This window comes from Bos grunniens, chromosome 16 (assembly GCF_055505025.1).
Source record: "Bos grunniens cultivar Pamir isolate PY7600 chromosome 16, Bosgru_T2T1.0, whole genome shotgun sequence".
In the NCBI taxonomy this organism is placed as follows: domain Eukaryota; kingdom Metazoa; phylum Chordata; class Mammalia; order Artiodactyla; family Bovidae; genus Bos; species Bos grunniens.
Window position 1 is genome coordinate 57,996,962 of NC_141180.1, and position 12,769 is coordinate 58,009,730.

The window sequence follows — 12,769 nt, forward strand, 5'->3', positions numbered from 1 at the left end:
TTCATGAGTTTTAAATATATTTTTTTCCATTCTAGAAGTAAGTTCTATCAGGATGGACCTTGTCTTGGTCACTATTCTAAGCACATAATGAATACCCAATAAATATCTGTCAAATAAATAAATAGCTTTTAAATGAGGGTGATGATAAGATATTATATTTTAGGTACTATGATGAAAGAATAAGAGGACATATGCATATCTCTAAATCAAAGCTGTAGGTACTAAAATACTATTCAGAGACATAATATAACTAAAATGGTTGTAAGGTACACAAAGTGTTTGGACACAGTACTGTTAACTCTCTCCATGAGCTGAGACTTAGCTCTTATATTTAATTCTAATTTCTATCTTGAGAGGTAGTAAGTGACTTTCACTTTGTTGGACAAATACTCAGGACTTAACGCTTCGCAATTAGAATTCTGTATGCATTTTTGGTTGGTTGTAACAATTCCAGCAATAGCAAAATATTTTATCCCTCTGGGAGACTAGGGGAATAGTGGAATGTTGTATTTGCAATAATGCTGCTTATTAGACAGCAGTGATTTCATCTTTTCCATCAGTTAAATGGGAGCAGCTTTTACTAATCATTTATTCTATGGGACTCAAATATGCACAAATTCTACACAGTCCTTAGTTCCCTTCCTACAGATTCTGATACCATGGTGCGACATTCTGTGAGTGTGGAACCAGCATGGAAGCGACATGTCATCTACCAATACAATGTTTGTAGCGCATTCCTTAGCTTTGCTCTCTAAATTCCCATCTTGTATGTCCCAAAGCAGAGATCAGTGTAAGTAGCTTTGCCAGATGTAGCCAATGGCAATGCAGAATGCCCAGTTTAATCAGAATTTCTGATGAACAAATGCTTCTCTGGTATGAGTATGTTGGGACATACTTATGGTGAAAAATTATAGGTTGCTTATTTGATATTCAAATTTAAATGGGCGTGCTGCATTTTATCTGGCAACTCTTCATGTAGGATAAAAGCCAGAAATGCATTTCTTTTATTTTTTAAAATAATTTTAATTGGAGGATAATTGCTTTATATACAATGTTGTGTTGGTTTCTGTTGTACAACCATGTGAATCAGCCATATGTATACAAACAGGAATCATTTCTGACACCATCACTGGTCCTCTGACTCAGACCACAGTGTCCCTAGAATCAGTGAAGTGCAGTAAGATTGCTCAGATTACCGGATGTACTAAGGATTGTTGGGGTGGTCCTACACTATTGAATCCCAAGTAATAAGACTGTTTACTCTCTCTCTTTTCATCTAAGGGACTTTAAATGATGTCTGGCTAACTCTGAATGTCTCTCGTCTTTTTTGTGAACTCGATCACCAAGGATTAAGTCATCAGTTACTGCTCCCAAGGTTTTATCATCTGGTTCCGGGGTCAGAGGTGGACTTTCTGTGTATCTAGTGAAACTATAGCTTAAGGCCTTTACTTGCATAGGTCTTTTCTAAGACCCTATACCTAGTTTTGTGCACGTGTGTGTGTGCTCAGTCATGTCTGACTCTTTGCGACCCCATGGGCTGTGGCCCGCCAGGCCCCTCTGTTCATAAAATTTTCTAGGCAAGAATACTGGAGTGGGTTGCCATTTCCTCCTCCAGGGGATCTTCCCAAACCCAGGGATAGAAACTCTATCTCTTGCGTCTTCTGCACTGGCAGGCAGATTCCTTACCACTAAGCCACCTGGGAAGCCTAGTTTTGTCTTCTTTTCCTTTAAAAAGTACTCCCTCAACCAAACTGTACAAACTTCAGGCTCCATAAAAACCTAGATCTTCCTCCCCCAACCCCTAACCTGTCTAGGAATAAGAATAGCACCCTAGCTCTAGAGAATTGCTGCTTTGAATGATTCCCAGATAAAATGTCCAGATTGGCAAGTAAATGTTTTGCATTTAGACAAGTTTGGCTTATGTGTCTTAGGTTCCCAGTAACCCAGTTCATTTCAGTTGTTGGCTTCTTTCCTTTTCCAGCAGTCACAGTTGTTATATAATGCTCTCAGGAAGATGGGGCAGGGGTCCAAACAGATCCTTATATGTCCATTTCACTGGGCAGCCCTAGTTCAAGCCAGTTATAGTTTATACCAATTTCAAAGCAAAATTCTGGCTGGCTAGGAGGGAGCAATAATGCCCTTTGACTGCAATGTTTGCATTATTGCTTTATTATCATGTCATTTAACAGCTGCTTTCTGTGCTTTGCTCCAGCTCTCAAACCCCAGGGAGGACTGTAGAAAACTACCATGACCTTGCAGGACACTAGCAACTTGGACATGAACCTGAAGGGGCCCCAGATTTCCTACAAAAGTATTTTCAACCCTGCAAGTCCAGATGGCTTGGTTTTCCCTCTGGGGATATTTTCAGTTTCCTATAAGTAGGGCTGGTGAGAGATTATGTTGGAGTCACCCACGGCCCCATTCTTCAACCTCATCTCTATTTTTAGGTGCTCTCATCCCCTTGGTGATCTCATCTTTTGTCATAGTTTTAAAAAGAATCCTGATGCTGGCAGCTCCCTAGTTTATATCTGGGAAGTAATTGGAGGTTTTAGAGCAAAAAAAAAAAAAGATGGGATTCAATACAATCTTAAAGGATCAGCTCAGAATTTCTGCTCTGAACTCTAAACTTATTCACCTCCACAGCTAGACATTTGCAGGCATCTCGGCATGTCCAAAGCTGACCTCCTGGGCTCACCTCCCAGTCTGCTCTCTCTGCCTTTTTCTGTATCTCAATCAATGGCAACACTATCCTTCCTCCTAGATACTTGGGCTGAAAATCTTGGAGCTATTTCAGATGCCCTTCTTAATCTCATATCATGTGCTCAAATTATCTAAACAATAATCTATCTACTAAATACTTCTGGTCTCTGCCTTCCATGTATATCCAGAATCTGAGTATCTCTCATCATCTTTGCTGCAGATTGCCTGGTCCAAACCACCTCATCTTTCACTTGGTTGAGTCATAACTTTCTTCCTGATCTTCCTGCTTCTGTCATCACCCAACTTGAGTTTGTACACAGCATACCAGCCAGGGTAGTCCTTTCAATAGATAACTACAGAAATGATAGAAACCCTGGGAGCAGTAACTATCTGAAGGATAGTGATAGCCTTCACTCAGAAACTTATAGGCGCTTCCCACCAAATCCTATAATGGCCCACAAGGTGGTACCCCTTGCTATTTCTCTGACTTTATCTTAGAATGCTTTTCCCATCACTCGCTCCACTCCAGCCACGTTGACCTCTATGCTGCTTTTCATGCAAGCCAGGGACATTCCCTGTTTAGTGACTTCCATTTGCTATTCTGTCTGCCTGGATTTTTTTTTCCTTCAGATTTTTTTTTTTTTTTTTAAAAAGCATGCTCCCCCAACTCCCTTTAGGTATTTTCTCAAATGTTACTTCCTCAGAGATTATCCTTGGGGTTCCCAGCTGGCGCTAGCAGTAAAGAATCCATCTGCCAATGCAGGAAATAGTAAGAGACATTAGTTGGATCCCTGGGTTGGGAAAATCCCCTGGAGGAGGAAAATGGCAACCCACTCCAGTATTCTTGCCTGGAAAATCCCATGGACAGAGGAGCCTGGCAGGCTACACTCCATGGGGTCACAAAGATTTGGATATCACTGAAGCAATTTAACACACACACCTTATTCTTATTCTCTGGTTTAATTTTTCTACATGTCATTCATTATCTGTAATGTATAGTGTTTAATTTTTGTATTATATCTCCCTCCCTTAATTAAAATAGTAACTCCATGAAATCAGGGATTTTAATCTCTTTTGGTCACTGTTGTATTCCTAGCCCTAAGAATAGTGCCTGGCACAAGCCAGGGGCTCCATAAATACATATCGAATTAATAAAAAGAGATGAAAAACCTTAAACATTTGTGTAATGCGTCTACTCAGTAACTCTTAAAAGGTTCAAAAGCACTCAGTTTCTCTTTCTCTTCTTTTTTTTTTTTTTTTTCATTGCAGCTAAAATTTGGTATCTCTGAGTCAGGCCATTAAAGGAACTGTAGCTAGCTTTAGACAAATCTTGCATTGTATTTACTGAACTCCAAGAAGATGGTGTGTTCAGTACCAAGGATGGGATACAGCCAGTGGTGTTGATGGAGACTTGTCTAGGATGTGTGCTGACTCACATAGATTTTTGTTCACTGAATACATCTCTAAAGATATATTCATCAGAGTAGAATTTCAGTCTGGCATCAGCTAAATATATTGAAACATTAGTATTTATATTCCTCCAAAGTCTGGTCAAAGGCAACTTTGACACAAAATTTTAAAAAAGGAAAAAAAAAAAGGCAAATTTGGCTAATTTGATTAGATTGACTGAAAACTCTAGGAAAACCATACCACTAAAACAATTTTTATCCACTGCTGGATAGTAGAATTTGCTGAAATTCACTACCTAATATCTTACCTAATAGGATCACTGAATCTGTATTATCATCTGTTTTTTATGGCCAAGAGAGGAATTAATACCCATGCCTCATGCTAAATTGAAAAATCCCCAGACCCCTGGCAAGTCATCTATTGCATCCTGAATCTGGGGTTCAGTGTACTTACTACTCCTATTCAGAATTTATCTAATTCCCAAACATTCTAATTTTATCTTCCCCTCCAATACTGTGATGGGGTAAACATGTGAGGTATTGCAGAACTATCTTTTGTTTCTTAACATTTCATTGAATTTTAAGGTATATGCAGAAATATCTGCAGTATATTAACACATACAACTCAGTGAATTATCACAAAGTGGGCACATATGTAACGGTATTCAGGAAAGAATATTCCCAGCACTCAGAAATCCTCTGATGCCCTCTTCAAATCACTACTCCCTCCCTCCTCCTCTAAAGTAATTACTATGCTCATTTTTAACATGTAAGTCTATTGTCCCTCTTCTCCAACTTTACAGAAATCAAATCATTCTGTATGAATCTTAAATCTGACTTATTTCTCTCCATACTTGGAGAAATTTATCCATGTTGTTGACTATAGCTGTAGTTTAGTTACAGTTATTGATTGATTTATTTACTGCTCGACAGTATGAATTGACCACCATCTGTTGTTTCTAGAACTTTACTTCCTCAAATCATGATGCTCTGGATGTTCTAGTTCATTGAATCTGAAAGTCTTCAACTTTTCATAGGGGAACTGCAAACATTTATATTTATTGTCCTGATACTTGGCCTTATTTCTTGTTTTCAAAAACATTGTTACATTGTGTTTCTCTATTGAAGTGAAGTCCCAAACAGTACTTTTTAATTTCTCCTGTAATCTTGGAACATTCTTTGAATTGGCACATAGTAAAGACTCAATAAATAATTGTTGATTAAGTGATATGAACAGATGACTGGCTGGCTAGAATGGAATGGTACTGGTCTGCTGTAAGGGAGCAGATGCTTGTGTTTCTGGTTGAGTCTTCACTCTATATTTTGAGCTAGATGTGCTCATGCACTCAAAGAGAGTTGAAATGCCTTCTTACTTCCTTCTTTGCCAGCAAGACTGTTTTGTTCCCTTCCCCAAACATCCAGGTTTTCAAGTAAGATTCTTTACCTGAAAGATGCAGGTAAAGAATTGGGGAAATTTCCCTATTTCCCTCAATTCTTTTTCCTTCTCTACCCTCTGAGGACAGTTGTGTCTCTCAAGTGATTTTCTACAGCTCTGTGATGTCTAATAAGACTGTAGAGAATGAGATGGGGAATAAGTGACAGAAAGATTAGAGAAAAGAATTAACTAGTGAGGCCAAGTGGGGCTACTCAATAATGCAATATAGGAAAAAGAGAAGGATGGAGAATAAAAGCTGAATGGACAGAATGGAGAGGGAGAATTTGGGCTGAAAGTCAGCCAATTAGAGATTCCAGAAGCAATAGAGTTGAGAGTACTTAGAAGAGAAAAGCAGACGTAAAAAGAGTTGCATTGGCTCAAATGGGTACAAGCACTGGCTCAAATTTAATACCATTCTAATAAATGTAAAGAATGGAGTTCTATTTTCTTTTCCACAATGTTCCTTGAGAAGATCACCATTCAAGCCACAAGTCTCTGCTTTTGATAAGGTAGGAAAAACAGACCACTGCTATCTGCTCTGTTACTGTGAAAAAGTCCTCTAGGAATAATGACAAATTGCCAGCTGCTATGCTGAGTTTTCAATGTTGCATGCTTTCGTTTGCTATTATTGGTGCACAAATGTTCTAAAGGGAATTTTTTGAAGATGCCCATCGCTGACAGGAACTACTAGCATGATACCATTTTAACCAGTTTTATTTTGGAAGGGACGAATGTTAATGGATTGGAGGATGAGGAAGTGTAGCCCATAATGGAGAACCATCAGATGGAAACACTCAGAGGTAGGTAAACCTTGAACAGAAGCCAAGGAGGCGTGGATTTTAATTGCAACGGAGAGCAAATTATGGTATGTCAGTGTCCTAAAGTTAACATTTCAGTGAAGAAGGAAAATCCTGAAGAGTTGTGCTTTCTGGGTTCAGGAGAGTTAGAAGTTCTTTCCTCTAAGAGAGAGAGAGAGACACTTCTGTCAGAAGCACAGCAAGAGTCTCATTTCACTATATTCTATAGCTCCTGTCTGGACATTTTGGGTTTCTTGTTTTCAGGGACCAATGGACAAGAAGTGGAGCCACCATCTTTTCAGAGTAACTGGCTCTGATTAGAATTGGAGGTAGAGTGACATGGACCTGGGTGTCTAATATACCTGCCCAATTGTGATAGCAAATGGACAAGTGTGGCACCCCTCACCTGATAAGGACATGGTGACCAGGGCCCCAGATGACTCAGAGATGAAGATCTAGCGTATGCCACTAGATAAGCCATTAAACCAGCTGAGATGCTGCCTGAGGTGAGGAGAGTCTAGACTGGATAATGGAGAAGAGGGATGATGTGTATCAGTTGCAGCCCTAAGACCAGGTGTGGGAGCAGGGGCTGTGGTTCATTCCAGTGACTATCACCTCAGTTTTCCAGAGGATGAGATGCTTGGTTAGAACAATGGAAAGACTGCTCCTCAAATGTATGTGGAGTAGATTCAAGTGGCACAAGGAGTGGATTGGAATGGACATAGAGATTTGCACCCCAAAACTTCTTTCTGGAAAGGACATGCCTCTAGCTATTAATCTCAGCAGACAGTCTATAGTTCTCAGCCCCTTCAGGAACTGTCTCCACTGCAGAGACCTGCCTTGCCTAAAGTCATCCCCTCCTTCGGGCGACCCATGAACAGTGGTGGATGGAAGTAGCAGTATAAAAGCTCACTCATTTTAGCCCTGAGTGATTAACTCTGACAGGCTCTGGAGCTCCCTGTGGTGTTGGCTAAGCCTGTCAGGTCCATCCGGTCTGTATCACCATCTGCAACCATTCTGTTCCATCCTGCTCAACTTCCCGCCACACTCCCTTCCATCGGTGTTGATCCCAAGGGAACATGGTATATACTGCACGCTAAACTCTATCTTGGGCTTCCCTGGTGGCTCAGAAGGTAAAGAATCCTAAAGAATCCTCCTGCAATGCAGGAGATGTAGATTTGATCCTTGGAAGACTCCCTGGAGAAAGGAATGGTTACCCACTTCAGAATTCTTTCCCAGAGAATCCCATGAACAGAGGAGCCTGGCAGGCTGCAGTCCATGGGGTCTCAAAGAGTTGGACATGACTGAGTGGCTAACACATTTTAAGCTCCATCTCAGGTCTGCTGATGGACCACCCAACCTATAATAGTGCTGTGTGACCAAGGGGATTTTTGTAGGGTTAAAACTAGGAAAGAATATGAAAGCCTGGGACTTTATTATGTTTTATTTTATTTTTAGCAGATGCAGTATTCTGAGAAAGGGATTAACATGATTAAACATGGTGGCCAAGAAATATGATTCTTGTTGTTGTGTTGGAAGAGCTGGACATGTAAGAGACTAAAATATAAAACAGATCGGGAATCTGTTTTAGGAGTCTAAGAATGAAATCCACAGGCTAACACAGGGCTGTAGTTGGAGGGAAAGAATATACTTAAGTTATTTTTCAAAAAAGAATTGGAAAGATTTGGTGTCAACCTGGACGTGAGGAAGAAGACAAGCTGGCTAGAATAAATATTGATTTCAAAGCTGAGAGCAGAAGTTGTCTGAGAATGCCACTGATGGGAAAAGACAAGATGGAAAGGATTTGAAGAGGACAATACCCTCCAGTTTTAATATCTCTAATTTAAAATGTTGACAAGATAATTAAATATAAATTTCTTTATGTTTAGGTGCGATCTTAAGTATGTAGCCATATGGATGGACTTTTATACAGGGGTACAAGTAGATTCATTAAGCACAGCCATGTCAAACCCTGCATGTGATACATCCAATATCTTGTTCAACTTGCTCAGAGCCTCACAGCTCGTATGTGATGGTATCAGAATTTGAACCCAGGTCTGTGTGGCCTCAAGTCACTTTTTCTAAGACCATGTAGATTTGAAGGATGGACTTAGGCTTCCTTCATGGTTAACTGGATGTGGCAGGGAGTAGGAGGCTGTGAGAAGGAGAGTGTTCTAGAATGATTTCCAGGTTTCTGATTTGGGTGGTCTGTTGGACAGTGAGTGATGCCTTACCCAGGACACCCTGGCTCCTAGAAATAATTCCAGCCTCTAATTAACATCAAGATCATTTTTAGGTTAAAAATGAGATTTTGGCCAGAGTTATGGGAATTATTTTAATTCTTTATTCAGATTTGCTTACAGCAGACTAGCTAAATGGTGAATGAGAGCCCTCCTATTAACTTGAAACTCTTCAACTCAAAACAGTCAAACGATTAAGCTAATGAATGAGCAGTGTTCCTGTTACCTCTCTGTTCATGCCCCCAGACTCTTTTTCCCAATGGTCACCAGATATCATGTTATGGCAGTGAAAGCTATTAGGCAGTGGTTACAGAAACTCTGAAAAGTAGAAAAGTCGAGCACACTGGAGGAGCCCTGACCGATTAAGGAGAGAGAAGTCTGGTTCTGATTACTGATAATTATAGATAAGCTGGAGCCGACAGTCATTTTCTGACCACAAACTCAAATCAATCAATTAGAAGCTGCATGTAGCTGTACCACGGCTAATCAGTCCCAGGCACTCAGGATGATCCATGACGTTCTACCTCTACCGTGTCATGGTTGCTGTATTCCATCTGCAACTCCGACAGTACATCAAATACACACCTCATTTTATATTCTCCGACTAATCAGGAAGGCTGTTAGCAGCGTCAGCCTTCCATCCACTTACTGAAATCACCCACCTTGTATAAGAAGCCTTGTGATTGAGTTATCTTTTCCTTTTTCGAAGCCGGGCATGCAGACCTAAGAAAAATAGTTACTAGTGAGAAGCAGTCATGGCTGAAGCATTTCACTCATGGTGTTACCCACTCATGAAAACAGACAAAGGAAGGACTCACAGAGGTGGGTGGCTATGACAGTGGGGGATACAGAAGTTAGGCTGTAGAAGCTGAAGCTGATGTTGCAGCTAAACAGTCTCAAAAAAAAGGGAGCTATTTGTGCTATTTACAGTAGCTGAGAATGGAAGCAATCTAAATATCCATGGACAGATGACTGGGTAAAGAAGATGTGGTACATATGTCTTATGGAATACTGCTGCTGCTGCTGCTGCTAAGTCGCTTCAGTCGTGTCCGACTCTGTGCGACCCCATGGACTGCAGCCCACCAGGCTCCTCCGTCCATGGGATTCTCCAGGCGAGAACACTGGAGTGGGTTGCCATTACTACTTAGCCATAAAAAGAATGAAATAATGTCACTTGCAGCAACATGGATGGATCTATAGATTACCATACTGAGCAAAGTAATTCAGCAAAAGAAAGACAAATGTCTTATGACACAAATGAACACATCTACAAAACAGAAACAGACTCAGAGACACAGAGAACAGAGTTATGGTTGGTTGCCAAAGGTGGGAGAGGGATGGATTGGGAGTTTGAATTGATAGATGTAAACAATTGTACATAGAACAGGTAGACAACAAGGTCCTATTGTAGAGCTCGGAGGACTATGTTCAATATTCTATGATAAACAAGAGTGGAAAAGAATATGAGGAAGAATGTATGTGCTCAATCACTAAGTTGTGTCTGATTCTTTGTGACCCCGTGGACAGTAGCACACCAGGCTTCTCTGTCCATGGGATTCTCCAGGCAAGAATACTGGAGTGGGTTGCCATTTCCTTCTCCAGTGAAAAAGAATATATATATATATATATATATATATTCAGTATATATATATATATTCAGTAGAAATTAACACAACATTGTAAATCAATTATACTTCAATAAAATACTTTTTTCCTAAAAGGGAGATGTTTGGGGAAAATGATGTCTAGCTTCAAAATAAGGCACGTTGGAAGAGAAAAAGTGATTCTTGATTACTCCTGGTGCATGGATTCCCAAAGAAACATGGGAAAAATAGAATGAAAAAGGTTTTTATTTCTGAGGTTGCACACTGGTAGCCCATAAGTTAAAAACTGCTAGCAGATGTGGGTTGTTGTACCCACAGAGAGTTTCAAACAAAATTGGAATTAGTTGCCAACATTTAAGGATCCAGGAATGAGCCAAGATTTTAAATTTTGGCTTTTTTTTTTTTTTCTGAAAATTTGAAAGATTCAGCAACATGGAGACCAAAGTCCCCCTCCCCCTTGCTCCAGCTGGAGGCTGTTTCCTTTGGAAAGGGCTCGTGCTTTCCACCTCACCACATTCCCAACTACTTTCTTTGGACCTACATCAGCTTCCTTCATTCATGTATGTTGCTTCCTGGCTCTCGCAGCTCTTTTGTGCCTGTGACCCTTACTAAATACTGAAGCACCTCCTGGAGTGATGATCACTGCGCCTTTTGAAGTTTTTGAACACAGAGTTGGAAGAACACTTGCTAAAGATCGGCAGAACAGTGTACCCTTGGTTAAAAGTGATGGCCCCCTGTCCTGGGCACCATACTTCAGAAGGCCTGCATTGGTTCTTTTCCAACAGTGTTTTACCCGTGGAAAGAGTGATCCATAGAGTCAAAGGAAGAAGTCCTCCTAGACCCTACTCTTCTGGACAATCACTGCTCACCCAAGGCCACCAGATGCGGCCCCATATTTGACCTCTTGAAAATGGAGTGTGCTATTGATGTACATACACCCAGGGGTGAGAGGTGAAAGAGGAGCCGTTAGGAAAAATGCATTTAGTGCATGGAGATGTGGCTTGTTGGGTCCATAGACATGCATGTGAGACCCCTTGCAATGCAGGACAAGATTGAGGGTGAGAAAGAAAGGGTGAGCTGGGGGCCTCTGTATTCCTTCCCAAAGCTTATATTTTTAAACTCTTGTGTGTTACTCACTCGGTCGTGTTTGTCTCTATGCAGCCCCATGGACAGTAGGCCCCCAGGCTCCTCTATCCGTGAAATTCTCCAGGCAAGCATACTGGAGTGGGTAGCCATTCCCTTCTCCAGGGGCTCTTCCCCACCCAGGGATCAGACCTGGGTCTCCAGCATTGCAGGCAGATTCTTTACCGCATGTCCCTAAAACTCTCCCATGTCCCAGCAGGGCATCAGTTCTATACTTGGGAGAACACTGAGTAGAAGGTGTCCTCAAGAGATGTAAGTACGCATCACTTCAGAAAACAATAGCTTTCCTTGGCAAGAAGAAGTGAAAGAAGAAACACTGTGTTTTAGAACATCTCCAGGCCATTTTTATTAGGTCTTTACCCTGTTTATGAAGTTTTAAGTCACAGGATATGATACTGCTCTGGCTGCTCGGAAACATATGGCCTTTTAACCCAGAGCGTGTGGTATTCTATCCTTTTTGAGCATGATTGCTTAGTTCGCATGGGTTTTCTCTATCTCATCGTGGGCACACAGACTGAGCATGCTTTCAGGGTTAGACTAACCCCCTTTCTGGGGTACCCTCACTATTATGATCAACTATATATATACTTTTAGGACTAGGAGAACTGTTTGCTAAGGCAGGTTGGGGTTTGCATGGTCCCCATTGCTTCTTGTCTCTAAAGAGGTAATCAGTCCCATCATCCCAGTTGTTTGCCAGACGTGAGTGGCTTTCCCATCTGAAGGTCATCACAGAGCTACAGTGTCACCATAGTAAGCGCCTTCTCAATGAGAGAATTTAATTACAGTGACTTTTGCATTGTCTCTCGGGTTATACAAGAAACACGTGTGTGGTTGCTCAGTCACTCGGTTGTGTCCTACTCTGCAATCCCAAGCAGCCTGCCAGGCTTCTCTGTCCATGGAATTTTCCAGGCAAGAATACTGGAGTGGGTTCCCATTTCCCACTCCAGGGGATCTTCCTGACCCAGGGATAGAAACTGCATCTCCTGTGTCTCCAGCATTGCAAACAAATTCTTATCGCTGAGCCACCAGTGAGCCCCCATATGACAAACACATTATCCTTCAAGTGGGGAGACAAAACACACCAAAAATCTGGTCTACTGGGTGAATAGATTTGATTAAATTTGTTTTCATCAAAATTAACTTCAAGCAAATATGGGAGGTACAAATTAACCAGTTAGTAATTCAGTAAAATCCTGTCAAACTGGTTGGGCATATAAAGAAAGCCTCTGGCTATCAAGGTTACACCATTGCTTCTGGCAGCCAAAAAGGAGAGCCATGCTCCCACTACTTCAAAAATGCCCCATTTCAACACTTTTCCTTGATCCCTGATCATGTTGGCTGTGCTTAAAATCACCACACCATCAAGTAAACTTGAATATTTGGCCACAAATCACAGGGTTGTAGAAACATTAACAGCAAATGGACTCTCATCACTTTCCAT